Genomic DNA, 12824 nt, shown 5'->3' with positions numbered 1-12824 from the left:
TCAAAATTTACAGGAAATTATGCAGGTTGAAATTCTCCTATCAAATCCAGTGCATCTCTTCTGTAGCCGGAGATATTAAATTAATTTCTTCTTCCCTCCAAAGAACAATCAGCCCGCGAGATTCATGAAGTGGTGCGCGTCCAACACTATTCATAAAGAAGCTTCGCTTGGGTAATACATTCTTTTTATGAGTCTCTGGAATTTTCATAATGATACTGTTGCTATGTTCCCACGAGAAATGCTCAATCTGTACTCTGTTATATAATAAACTGCTATACAATGGCTTTCATGGTGGTTTCATGCAATTCCAATACCTAAGGCTAAAATCCATATTATTTGAACATGAACTGAATGGTTCAATATATATATATTGTTAAGAATGAAGCCATACTTTTCAGTGTCGACTTAGTTAAATGTAACACAAACTTTTCAGTCTATCAAACACACTGCAATTACAATATAAGAATACCTGTAAAAATAAACACTGTTATACAAAGAATGGCATGTTTCTTTCTACAAGAACATCTTCAGATTCTATCAAATCACTTAAAACATGCTTATATATGTATTGTTTACGTTGAGTAAACTTGTCAATCATAGGGAGTTTAATGATAACATGAACCAGTAATTACAAAAAATAAATTGACAACACAGTGTCGAAAGTAAACTTTATGGATGAGATCTCAGAACCATTTACAATCAGAATGGGTGTCAGACAGGGAGGTGGACTATCCCCACTCCTCTTCAACTGTGTTTAGGAAAAAGTCATTCCAGAGTAGAGGAAGTTGTTAGACCAAGAAGAAACAAAGGAAGATCAGTTCAGACTTGGTCCTAAGCGCAAAGGTGTGTACGTTGACTGTCTGGCCTTTGCAGATGATCTATCCAATTTTACTAACAACATAGATTCAGCAGTCAACAAGATCAATAGGCTGTCAGAAGTTGCTGAAAAGGTAGGACTACAGATTTCTCTTCCGAAGACAAAATATATGACAAACATCTGTGATGGACCTGAATGGATGATCACTAATCTTGAAAAATGGGTCGAGTCAAGAATTTCAGATATGTTGGTGAGGTCATCCAGCAGAATGGATTAGAAGAGGAAGCAATCAATGTCAGGATGAGGAAGTTAGACCAGGCATACCAAATGACAAAGCATATCTATAAAAAATGTCTATGAGTATAGGGGCCAAGTTCCGACACTATAACACAGTTGTAAAACCTGAGGGATTATATGCGTCTGAAACTTCGACCTTAAGTATTAAAGGTCAAGCTGACCGGCTGGAAAAAAGAGAGCGCAGGATACTAAGAAAAATCCTAGGTAATATGTGGGTTGATGGAGAATGGTGAATGAGACCAAATGAGGATTTGTACAGCAAGACAGAGCCTCTCACAGCGTCAATTAAGAAGAGATCTCTTGAGGATGACTGATGATCGATTAACAACAAGAATATGGAATTTTATTCGATCTAAGGCAACAAGGCCGAGATGGTTCCAGGAATGCGAAAAAGATCTGAGACAGGTTGGTATTTCAGACCAAGATATTCCTGACAGTAACGCATTTAGAAGGTTCATAAACAAGTATCAAGGTTTCAAAATGGCTTCAACTTCCAGAAGACGGACAGGACCTTTGTCTGAAGAGCATAAACAGGCACTCGTCGCTGGGCTCAGTAGATACTGGCAGGAAGTTAAATCCGGAACAAGAACAAGACCTAGACACTAAAATGAAGTTGGTTGTTACCACGCAGTCCATAGAGGCTAAACTCGATGAAAATAAAATAATATATATAATGAACAACTTACGTATTTATCTAGATTGCCGATGCTAAGTCCGTTGTCACCAAACACAGTCCTGAAACAGTGTTTGTGTATTGTATTCTATGAGACTCTGACGAGGAGTGGGATGACAATGAAGATAAGAAGGCGGTCTGCGGAAGAGGTGAAGAGCAGCTAGCAAAACTAATACAGGACCAACTAGAGGAACATCACTCCAGCTCTGTGCTCAAGATGAAGCAACAGAGTTAGAGAAACACTGAGAGACCTGTAGAACCATCAACGTGTGCTCGTTATGTTTTACTGGTTGTATTTTAAACTAAAGAGAGTCATATGCGTTATCCGTCCAGAAGTAAACTTGTGGAGACTGGATTGCCGTCGGCATATTTTCTCATTACACGAACTTTGAGAGAGCAATTGCAGTCAATTCCCACCTTCTAATGTCGGATCTGATTCATTATTAACTACAGTCACGCAATTCATTACCACGGCAATATCACTGAGAAATATCACGCAATGTCGTAAACAGAAAGTAACAAAATGTAACAGGAGGTCGCGAAGTAAAGTGCCCTGCAGAGTTAGAGCCATGCTTTCTGTATCTCTGCGAATACCTGCAGGACTTCCTGTAAGTCAAGTTTACGATATGCTGTTTCTTTCCATATTGTAGTGAAGCTAGTATAGATTAATGGAGGGAGAGCGTTGTCACCGAACCGTTGTGTTTGACCCTTACATATTAGGCCAATAATTACTTTCGTTGGTATTAGATCACTTGAACAGCGGCTGTCCCGAGCAAGGCGATTATTGGAGAAGTTGAAACACGTGGAAGAATCTACCATGCTCAGTTTTTTATTGTATTGTATGAAAGGAAATGTCCGCCTCTGTGGTGTAGTGGTTAGTGTGATTAGCTGCCACCCCCAGAGGCCCAGGTTCGATTCCCGGCTCTGCCACGAAATTTGAAAAGTGGTACGAGGGGTGGAACGGGGTCCACTTAGCCTCGGAAGGTCAATTGAGTGGGGGGGGGGGGGTTCGATTTCCACCTCAGCCATCCTCGAAGTGGGTTTTCCCTGGTTTCTCACTTCTCCTGCAGGCAAATGCCGGTATGACACCTAACTTGAGGCCACGGCCGCTTCCTTCCCACTTCCTTGTATATCCCTTCTGATCTTCCCATTCCCCTACAAGGCCCTTATTCAACATAGTAGGTGAGGCCACCTGGGCGAGGTACTGATCCTCCTTCCCAGTTGTAACCCCGACCCAAAGTCTCATGCTCCAGGACACTGCTCTCGAGGCGGTAGAGGTGGGATCCCTCGCTCAGTCCGAGTGAAAAACCAACCCCGGAGAGTAAACGAATTAAGAAAGAAAAAAAGGAAGAAATGTACTATATACTACTAAACTTGAGGTGGTGCAGATCTTTTCAGGCACACCCCCAACCGCATGTGACATTTCAACCACATTATCAGCCCTCCTCCGATTCTTAAATTTCTGGCAGTACCGCGAATCGAACCCGGGCCTCCGAGTACGGCAGCTAATAACACTAAACGTTACGTTACGGAGGCAGACATTTTACTCTTAATAATAAAACATAACTGGTGCGGGGAACTTGGTGTATAACGTGGGCGACACCACAAGGATCCGCACATAACCATCTGTCCTGGTTATTTTTTTTTAATCTATTAGAATTTCCTTTCATGAAAAACAATAAAAACTGAGCAGCCTAGGTTCCTTCAGATGTTTCAGCTTCTTCAATAATCGCTTTGCTCCGAACAGCTGCTGTTCATGTGTAAGTGCCCACATGAACTTCCCTTTCATATTAATATTATATGATCTACTTTTTACCAATATTCTCGTGCACCACAAATGCGGATGAACTGTGGCCTCGGAAACCTGAAATCTTTGGTAACGACCCTTATGAAAGTTCATGGGTTCTCATTGATAATGTTCTGCCTCGTACGGTCCGAACGCTCGTGGCTACATGCGATTCATTCCCGTCAGATGTTTCCAGCTTCCGAACTCTGAGCACATGCGAGGTGGTATTGCCTTTTAAAAACCGTGCAATATCAACATCGCTGAGCTTTGTGTATATGGCAAATATCAAAGCGTGACTTTTCACGTCTTGCGTTAGCTGCTAGCCTGACACTGATCCTCTGAAAAGACAAAAGTAAAGCAGTTAATTCGCATATTAACCGCAGGCATATAATTTATATGTTCTAAAATACCTTACGCATGCTACAGACAAGAACGCGACTTCCTTGTTCATAGTATTTCTCGTCAAGTTGTAGTGTTCTTTTGCACTAAGGAAAGACACAATATATTAATATAATTGAACTAGAAATTGTTGAGGATTTATAGCCATCTTCACACGTAAAATAAAGCCATATTTCAAAGTAGTTCAATAAAGAACACTACAAACTAATAAATTATAGAATTGGAAGTATGCATACTATAATAATTTGCGTACTTATTTGCAATACCACCTCTATTTGCTATCACTCCTATATTAACAAACTAATTTATCAACTTTCTTATCTCATATGTCCATCTTGACGAATTAGAATAATTTATCTATAAGTTATTTTTAATGCCTTTGTTGAAATGCATTCCAGACAGACAGACAGACAGACAGACAGACAGACAGACAGACAGACAGACAGACAGACAGACAGACAGACAGACAGACAGACAGACAGACAGACAGACAGACAGACAGACAGACAGAGAGTAACCCACAGTATAAGAGCAGTAATGTGTAGGTATGCTACCGAGGGCATTTCACATGAAGTTGTAGTTTATGTTGGAGAATGCTAGTTTGTGTAATTACTTTTTTGTAAAATGTATCAATTAATGGTGGAATCATGTGCAGAAAATGTAATTTGAAACGAGGAGATTGGAAGGGAAATAACTAAAGGAAGTGGGTAGATTTTATGTTTATTACCGTACGGTAACCTATAAGTAAGCACTATCAGCAATGATCAATTAATGATCTTCGCATATTATTATTATTATTATTATTATTATTATTATTATTATTATTATTATTATTATTATTATTATGCCCATTCATAAGGCGCTTGGATTTTGTTCATTGGCTTGATAACTTTCGTATCGAACTCGATAGCTGCAGTCGCTTAATTGCGGCCAGTATCCAGTAATCGGGAGATAGTGGGTTCGAACCCCACTGCCGGCAGCTCTGAAGATGGTTTTCCGTGGTTTCCCATTTTCACACCACACAAATGCTGGGGCTGTACCTTAATTAAGGCCTCGGCCACTTCCTTCCCACTCCCAGTCCTTTCCTATCCCATCGTCGCCATAACACCTATCTGTGTCGGTGCGACGTAAAGCAACTTGTAAAAAAAAAAAAAACCTTTCGCCTTCCTATTTTTCCAAAATCTCTTCATGAACTCACTGTGTTGCATCTTCCGTTCTTCTGACCACTTTGTACCAGTCGTACTGCTAGTTTTGACCATAAATGTGTGTTTATTTACTGAGGTCCTGAAGACTTTGTGTGATTTTTCATTATGTCTTCCACGATGTTCAATTCATTCTGGTCCCCTCTTCTTTCATCCCACCAATTTGTTCTCCTGTTTTGGGAATTGATTATATCGAATAACCTTTTTTGAGTCTATTATTGTCCATCCTAAAATTGTGTCCAAAAAATTTCAAACGTCTCCTCCGTACAGTATCGATGAAACTGACTATTATTATTATTATTATTATTATTATTATTATTATTATTATTATTATTATTATTATTATTATTATGGCATTCCTATATGTTTTCATGTAATAAGGTATGAATTACCATTGCATTGCTATCATTTTTATTCAATTAATGTGAGTAAATGAAACATAGTCCGCCTCTGTGGTGTAGTGATTAGTGCGATTAGCTGCCACCTCCGGAGGACCAGGTTCGATTCCCGGCCCTGCCACGAAATTTGAAAAGTGGTGCAGGGCTGCAACGGGGTCCACTCAGCCTCGGAAGGTCAATTGAGTAGGGGGGGGGGGGGCGTTCGATTTCCACCTCAGCCATCCTCGAAGTGGGTTTTCCCTGGTTTCCCACTTCTCCTCCAGGCAAATGCCGGTATGGCACCTAACTTGAGGCCACGGCCGCTTCCTTCCCACTTCCTTGTATATCACTTCTAATCTTCCCATTCCCCTACAAGGTCCCTGTTCAACATAGTAGGTGAGGCCACCTGGGGGAGGTACTGATCCTCCTTCCCAGTTGTATCATCGACCCAAAGTCTCATGCTCCAGGACACTGCTCTTGAGGCGGTAGAGGTGGGATCCCTCGCTCAGTCCGAGTGAAAAACCAACCCCGGAGAGTAAACGAATTAAGAAAGACAACAAAAAAGGAAGAAATGCAATATAACCTCTGCAAATTATGTTATGGCAGTAAATACAATGCAAAACTTACGTTGAACATAACCTCATTATAATCAATCAATCAATCAATCAATCAATCAATCAATACTGATCTGCATTTAGGACAGTCGCCCAGGTGGCAGATACCCTATCTGTTGTTTTCCTAGCCTTTTCTTAAATTATTGCAAAGAAATTGGAAATTTATTGAACTTCTCCCTTGGTAAGTTATTCCAGTCCCTAACTTCCCTTCCTATAAACGAACATTTGCCCCAATTTGTCCTCTTGAATTCCAACTTTATCCTCAAATTGTGATCTTTCCTACTTTTAAAGACACCACTCAAACTTATTCGTCTACTGTTGTCATTCCACGCCATCCCTTCACTGACAGCTAGGAAGATACCACTTAATCGACCAGCTCGTCTCCTTTCTCCCAAGTCTTCCCAGCCCAAACTTTGCAACATGTTTGTAATACTACTCTTTTGTCGGAAACCACCAAGAACAAATCGAGCTGCTTTTCTTTGGATTTTTTCCAGTTCTTGAATCAAGTAATCCTGGTGAGGGTCCCATACACTGGAACAATACTCTATTTGGAGTCTTACCAGAGACTTATATGCTCTCACTTTACATCCTTACTACAACCCCTAAATATCCTCATAACCATATGCAGAGATCTGTACCCTAATAATATTGATTAATATTAATATTTACCCCAAGTAAATTATGGTTTATTGCGCGTTTCTCTTATTTTTAAGAATGTATTCCACTGCTACTCCAAGAATCATGACAACTGTTTGCCTTTCTTCCATGTTAAAACAAAATGCTATCAAATCTTGCCAAATCTTTTTAAATCTTGTCAAACCTTCAGCATTGTTGAACAATCTTTGACTAGATTTGACAACTTTTCTTGTGAAGTATTGAATTGAAAAAGAAAATTGGTGTGCAGCAGGCATTAGATGTGTGACCCCGATGGTTCGAACTTAATTAATAGAAAGCCAAGCATGCCTTTACCACCTCGGCTAGGCAGCCCCCGAAACATAGGGCAAGGACGGGAAAAATAGTCTGGAACTGAATCGATATAGCATCGCAGTGCTTACTTGTAATGGATGTGTGCAGAAAAATAGACAAACACTGTACTTGCAGGGATGAGAGAATCCCGTTCAGTGTCGAGAATCGCACCTCGCTTTCCTTAATGGTGCAGTTTCTTGGTTTATTGCCACCTACTAGAGTTCAGATGAGGATAGTGTCTTCAACTGATGCAGAGTGAAACTGGAAAAGAATAACTTTCATCTTCCAGGAATTATGACCTTGCCGCATTGAAGAAAGTAGGACTAAAGTAGAGAGTCAGGAAAGGGACAATAAATAACAGCGCCTGGTAAGACATAAAGTACATAACGCACTGGAGATAATTACAATTTGAACGTTGCCTGTTGCTTGGCGCGATCATTCAGCCTAGATTATTCTGGCAGCACTCACTGCAGTCAACAGTCCATCACATCAGGCCCTAGGTCTTCTGTCAGCTGTTCACGTTAACGGATTCTGGGTCTTACGAGTAGTCTTCTCTTCTCCACCCTGCCATATCCTCACCACTGTTCTGTTGTCAGACATCCGCTCTACATAGGGTTGCCATACGTCCTGAAAAAGCGGGATTGTCCTGAATTTGAGCATGTGTCCCGACGTCCTGACTGAATTTTAAAAAATCCCTAAGTGTCCTGAATTTTAAAAATCAGAGCAAGTTATTTAACATTTCACTGAATTCACAATGGACAGATGACAGAAATAGACTGAAAGTAGAATCTGTTAAATCAATATTATTGCTGCATACAATATTAAAGAAATATCTTGTCAGGAATTTATGATTACATTTAAAAAAATGATGAGTTGCTCAAAAGGGTGTTAAATTCAGAAATGTATGATTGATGTCCAGCATCACGGCAGTTCTGTGTCATAAATATCTTTAAAGTAAAGCAAATAAAAGTTGTTTTTAGTTTTCATTTACTCGTGTTATTGATAAACTAGCAAGATACCCGTGCTTCGCTACGGTATTATACTGAAACTTATAATTGAATGCTTATCGTTTTATATATAACCCGCCGATATTCGCGATCTGACTCATTTTCTGAGAGATTGCGGCAACGTTCCTCCCATTTTTCAATCTTTTTTCCAGCAATCGATTTCATACTTCCCGGGCTAGGTCCATGTAATCCACCCGATCAGTTGGGTCCCTAAATCTTAGCCATGTTTTCCTATAAGCATTTTTAATGTGGATCAAATCCTTGAGGAGATCCGGCGGGGTGTCCTCTTGGGTGCCTTGGCGGTACTGAACCGACGGCCGGACTGCAATCGTAGTCATTACCCGTCCAGGACCCGTTTCCAGCACAGTCCGCACTTTTGACGACGGTCCCGAACATTATTATTATTATTATTATTATTATTATTATTATTATTATTATTATTATTATTATTATTATTATTATTAATTTTTTTAATTATTGATGTTCTGGACCCACAGCAAGATGCAAGACCTCTACTTGTCGGTAAATTACATCTGCTGCCATTGTCATAGATGACAGTATGACCAGCACCATTGTCGCCCGTAGGCAAGTGCGCAGGAATTCTGGCGATACGAATGACATACTTCCGTGTATTATTGACCTTATTATTGAAGTGAACAATTGCACGGTCAATCTTATACCTATCGTTTATTTCAAATGTGTTTAAATTTTTATTTATATGCCAGAAGAATCTACTGTAATCTAAGAAGGTTCTCCAAAGGAAAAGATGGCTCTTGAAAACGAACCCAGGAAAGATTAAAAATGATCGGTTTATGATCAGAATAAGTACATTGAAAATCCACAGGCTGTTTCCAGTCATTCAACCGGGTCAGGAATGGAATGAATAAGCCCCCAGCTAGCGGTGAGGATAGGAATTGTGCCGGCTGCCGAAGCCTGTCGCACTCCTCTGGGGCAATGATTAATGAATGACAAATGAAATGAAATGATATTGGAGAGTGTTTCTGGAATGAATGATGTCGGGGAAAACCGGAGTACCCGGAGAAATACCTGTCCCGCCTCCGCTTTGTCCAGCACAAATCTCACATGGAGTGACCGGGATTTGAACCACGAAACCCAGCGGTGAGAGGCCAGCGCACTGCCGCCTGAGAGACGGAGGCTCCTTATAAGTTAAGTACATTAGGAACAGTAAAATCTATTGGTCTCACCTCCGTTTTCTCCCCACTGCGGTTAAGTTGATTTACCCCCCCCCCCCCCTCTCCAAGAAAAAAAGGTGTGTTTCTTTATGTTTAAAGGAGATTCCAAATACCAATGTTCACGTGTGTTACCTTCAGTTTTGAGATATAAGTATTCCCATAAAAATAATTCACTTTTTTCACTTACTTTCACACTCCCCCATCCCCTAAGTGAATTTTCCGGCAAATAATATTTGTTTCTTTTATAGTAAAAAATCTTCTAAATACCGATTATCTTCAGTTTTGGATATATGTGTCCTCATGAAACGAATTCAACTCCTTTTCACACCCGCTCCCAAAGATGATTCCCCCACCCAAATGCGTCGTTTTATTTCTAAAGAAGATCTAAATACCAATTTTCACGTCTGTAAAAACTTTAGTTTTTATTAGATGTAAGTATCCTCATTTAATTAATTCAATTAATTTTTCAATTTTTCACCCCCCCCCCCCCCCCCGACCCTTCATTGGATTTTCCGAGAATACCTGTTTATTTGCTTTAACTGGAGATTCCAAATACCAGTTTTACGTCTGTAACATTTTAAGTTTCTGGGATATACTGTAGATATAGTCTTTCTAAAAATTCACCCCAATTTGTCACTCCTGTTTAACCCCCATCATTTAGATTTTCCAAAAACAACAAAAATGTTTCTGTATTTTTAGAGGAGATTCCATATACTAACTATTTGGTCTGTAATATCTTCAGTTTCTGAGATATACGTATCCTCATTAAAGACATTCAACCCCTTATTCACACTTTTCACCCCCCCCCCCTTATTGGCATTTAGAGAAAACAAAAAAATACGTGTTCTTTTATTTTTAAAGGAGATTCTAAATATCAATTTTTACATCTGCAAACTTTTGAAGTTCTGAGATATAGATACACTAATTTTTAAAGTACACCCCTCCTTTCACCACCCACTATTTGTATTTTCAAAAAAACAAAAAAATACATGTTTCTTTATTTATAAAGGAGATCCCAAATACCGATCTTCAGGTCTGTAACATCCTCAGTATCCTTAAGTATCCTTATTAAAGGCATTCAACCATTTTTCACCCCTTTTCACCCCTCCTATTGGATTTTCCGAAAACAAACAAAAAAATACGTGTTTCTTCATCTTGAAAGTAGATTCTAAGTACCAATTTTTACATCTGTAAAGTTCGAAAGTTTTGAGATATAGATACACTCATTTTAATAATTCACCCCCCTTTCAACCTTCCACTATTTGGATTTTCCAAAAACAAAAAGTACATGTTTCTTTATTTTTAAAGGAGATCCCAAATACCTTTTTTCAGGCTGTAATATCTTCAGTTTCTGAGATATAAGCATCCTCATTAAAGGCATTCAACCCACTTTTCACTCCTTTTTACCCCTCCTATTGGGATTTTCCGAAAACAAAAAAATACGTGTTTCTTTATGTTGAAAGGAAATTCTAAATACCAATTTCTACATCTGTAAACTTTTACAGTTTAGAGATATAGATACACTCATTTTAAAAACCACCCCGCCTTTTTACCCCCCCCCCCATTATTTGGATTTTCCGAAAACAAAAAATTATGTGTTCCTTTATTTTTATAGGAGTTTCCAAATTTAAATTTTCATGACTGTAACATCTTCAGTTTCTGAGGTTTAAGTATCCTCATTAAAGGCATTCAACCCCAGTTTCACCCCTCCTATAGGGATTTTCCGAAAATAATACACGTTTCTTTATTTTTAAAAAGAGATTCTAAATACCAATTTTTACATCTGTAAACTTTTAAAGTTTTAAGATGTAGATACACTCATTTTAAAAATTCACCCCCCTTTTCACCCCCATTATTTGAATTTTCCAAAAACGAAAAAATACCTGTTTCTTTATTTTTAAAGTAGATCCCAAATACCAATTTTCAGGTCTGTAATATCTTCAGGTTCTGAAATATAAGTAGCCTCATTAAAGGCATTCAACACATTTTCACCCTCCACCCTTCCTATTGGGTTTTTCCAAAAACAAAAAAAACATGCGCGTTTCTTTATTTTTAAAGGAGATTCTAAATACCAATTTTTACATCAATAAACTTTAAAAGTTTTGAGAGATAGATACACTCATTTTAAAAATTCACCCCCTTTTCACCCCTCATAATTGGATTTTCAAAAAACCCAAAAAATACGTGTTTCTTTATTTATAAAGGAGATCCCAAACACCAATTTTCAGGTCTGTAATATCTTCAGTTTCTGAGATATAAGAATCCTAATTTAAGGCATTCAACCATTTCTTCACCCCTTTTCACCCCTCCTATTGGGATTTTCCAAAAACAAAAAAATACGTGTTTCTTAATTTTTAATGAAGATTCTAAACACCAATTTTTACATCTGTAAACTTTTAAAGTTTTGAGATATAGATACGCTCATTTTAAAATTTCAACCCCCTTTTCACCCCCTTAGCGACGGAATATCCAAAAATCCTCTCTTAGTGAGCACCTACATCTTAATATGAATATATCCCCAAAATTTCATTTATTTATGTCCAGTCGTTTTGGCTCGGCGATGATGAATCAGTCAGTCAGTCAGTCAGTCAGTCAGTCAGTCAGTCAGTCAGTCAGTCAGTCAGTCAGTCAGTCAGTCAGTCAGGACAAGTTTTTTATATATATAGATGAGGAATTCCACGTGAGCTGTCCTAAATTCTTCTTCTTCTACTTAATCTGTTTACCCTCCATGGTCGGTTTTTCCCTCGGACTCAGCGAGGGATCCCACCTTTACCGCCTCAAGGGCAGTGTCCTGGAGCTGCAGACTCTGGGTCGGGGGATACAGCTGGAGAGGAGGACCAGTACCTCGCCCAGGTGGCCTCACCTGCTATGCTGAACAGGGGCCTTGTGGGGGATGGGAAGATTGGAAGGGCTAGACAAGGAAGAGGGAAGGAAGCGGCCGTGGCGTTAAGTTAGGTACCATGCCGGCATTTGCCTGGAGGAGAAGTAGGAAACCACGGAAAACCGCTTCGAGGATGGCTGTGGTGGGAATCGAACCCACCTCTACTCGACCTCCCGAGTCTGAATGGAGCCCGTTCCAGCCCTCGAACCACTTTTCAAATTTCGTGGCAGAGCCGGGAATCTAACCCGGGCCTCTGGGTGGTGGCAGCTAATCACGCTAACCACTACACCACAGAGGCGGACGCTGTCATATCTGTTACTTAAAATCTATGCAGATAACATTGAATACGATATAAGTTTGCAGTGGTCTGTAAAGCAGGTATCTAATATTATGTTTTATTATTTCTCTACTTGATTTTAGTGTGTCTTTTGGTAACGGACGGGGCAGTTCACATGGAATGACCCAAATACATTTGTTGGAACCATAGGCGCCGACTTTTGGTCTTGAGCACGGGGGCAAGTGCTTCCGTGGAGTCGGCGCCTATGGTTGGAACTTGTAGATGTTGGTGTCCAGAATTTCATCCTGAACTTATGACAACCCTAGCTCTACATC

Source organism: Anabrus simplex, chromosome 5 (assembly GCF_040414725.1).
Source record: "Anabrus simplex isolate iqAnaSimp1 chromosome 5, ASM4041472v1, whole genome shotgun sequence".
NCBI lineage: Eukaryota > Metazoa > Arthropoda > Insecta > Orthoptera > Tettigoniidae > Anabrus > Anabrus simplex.
The sequence above is the reverse complement of the archived record's forward strand: the minus strand, read 5'-3'. Positions refer to the sequence as shown.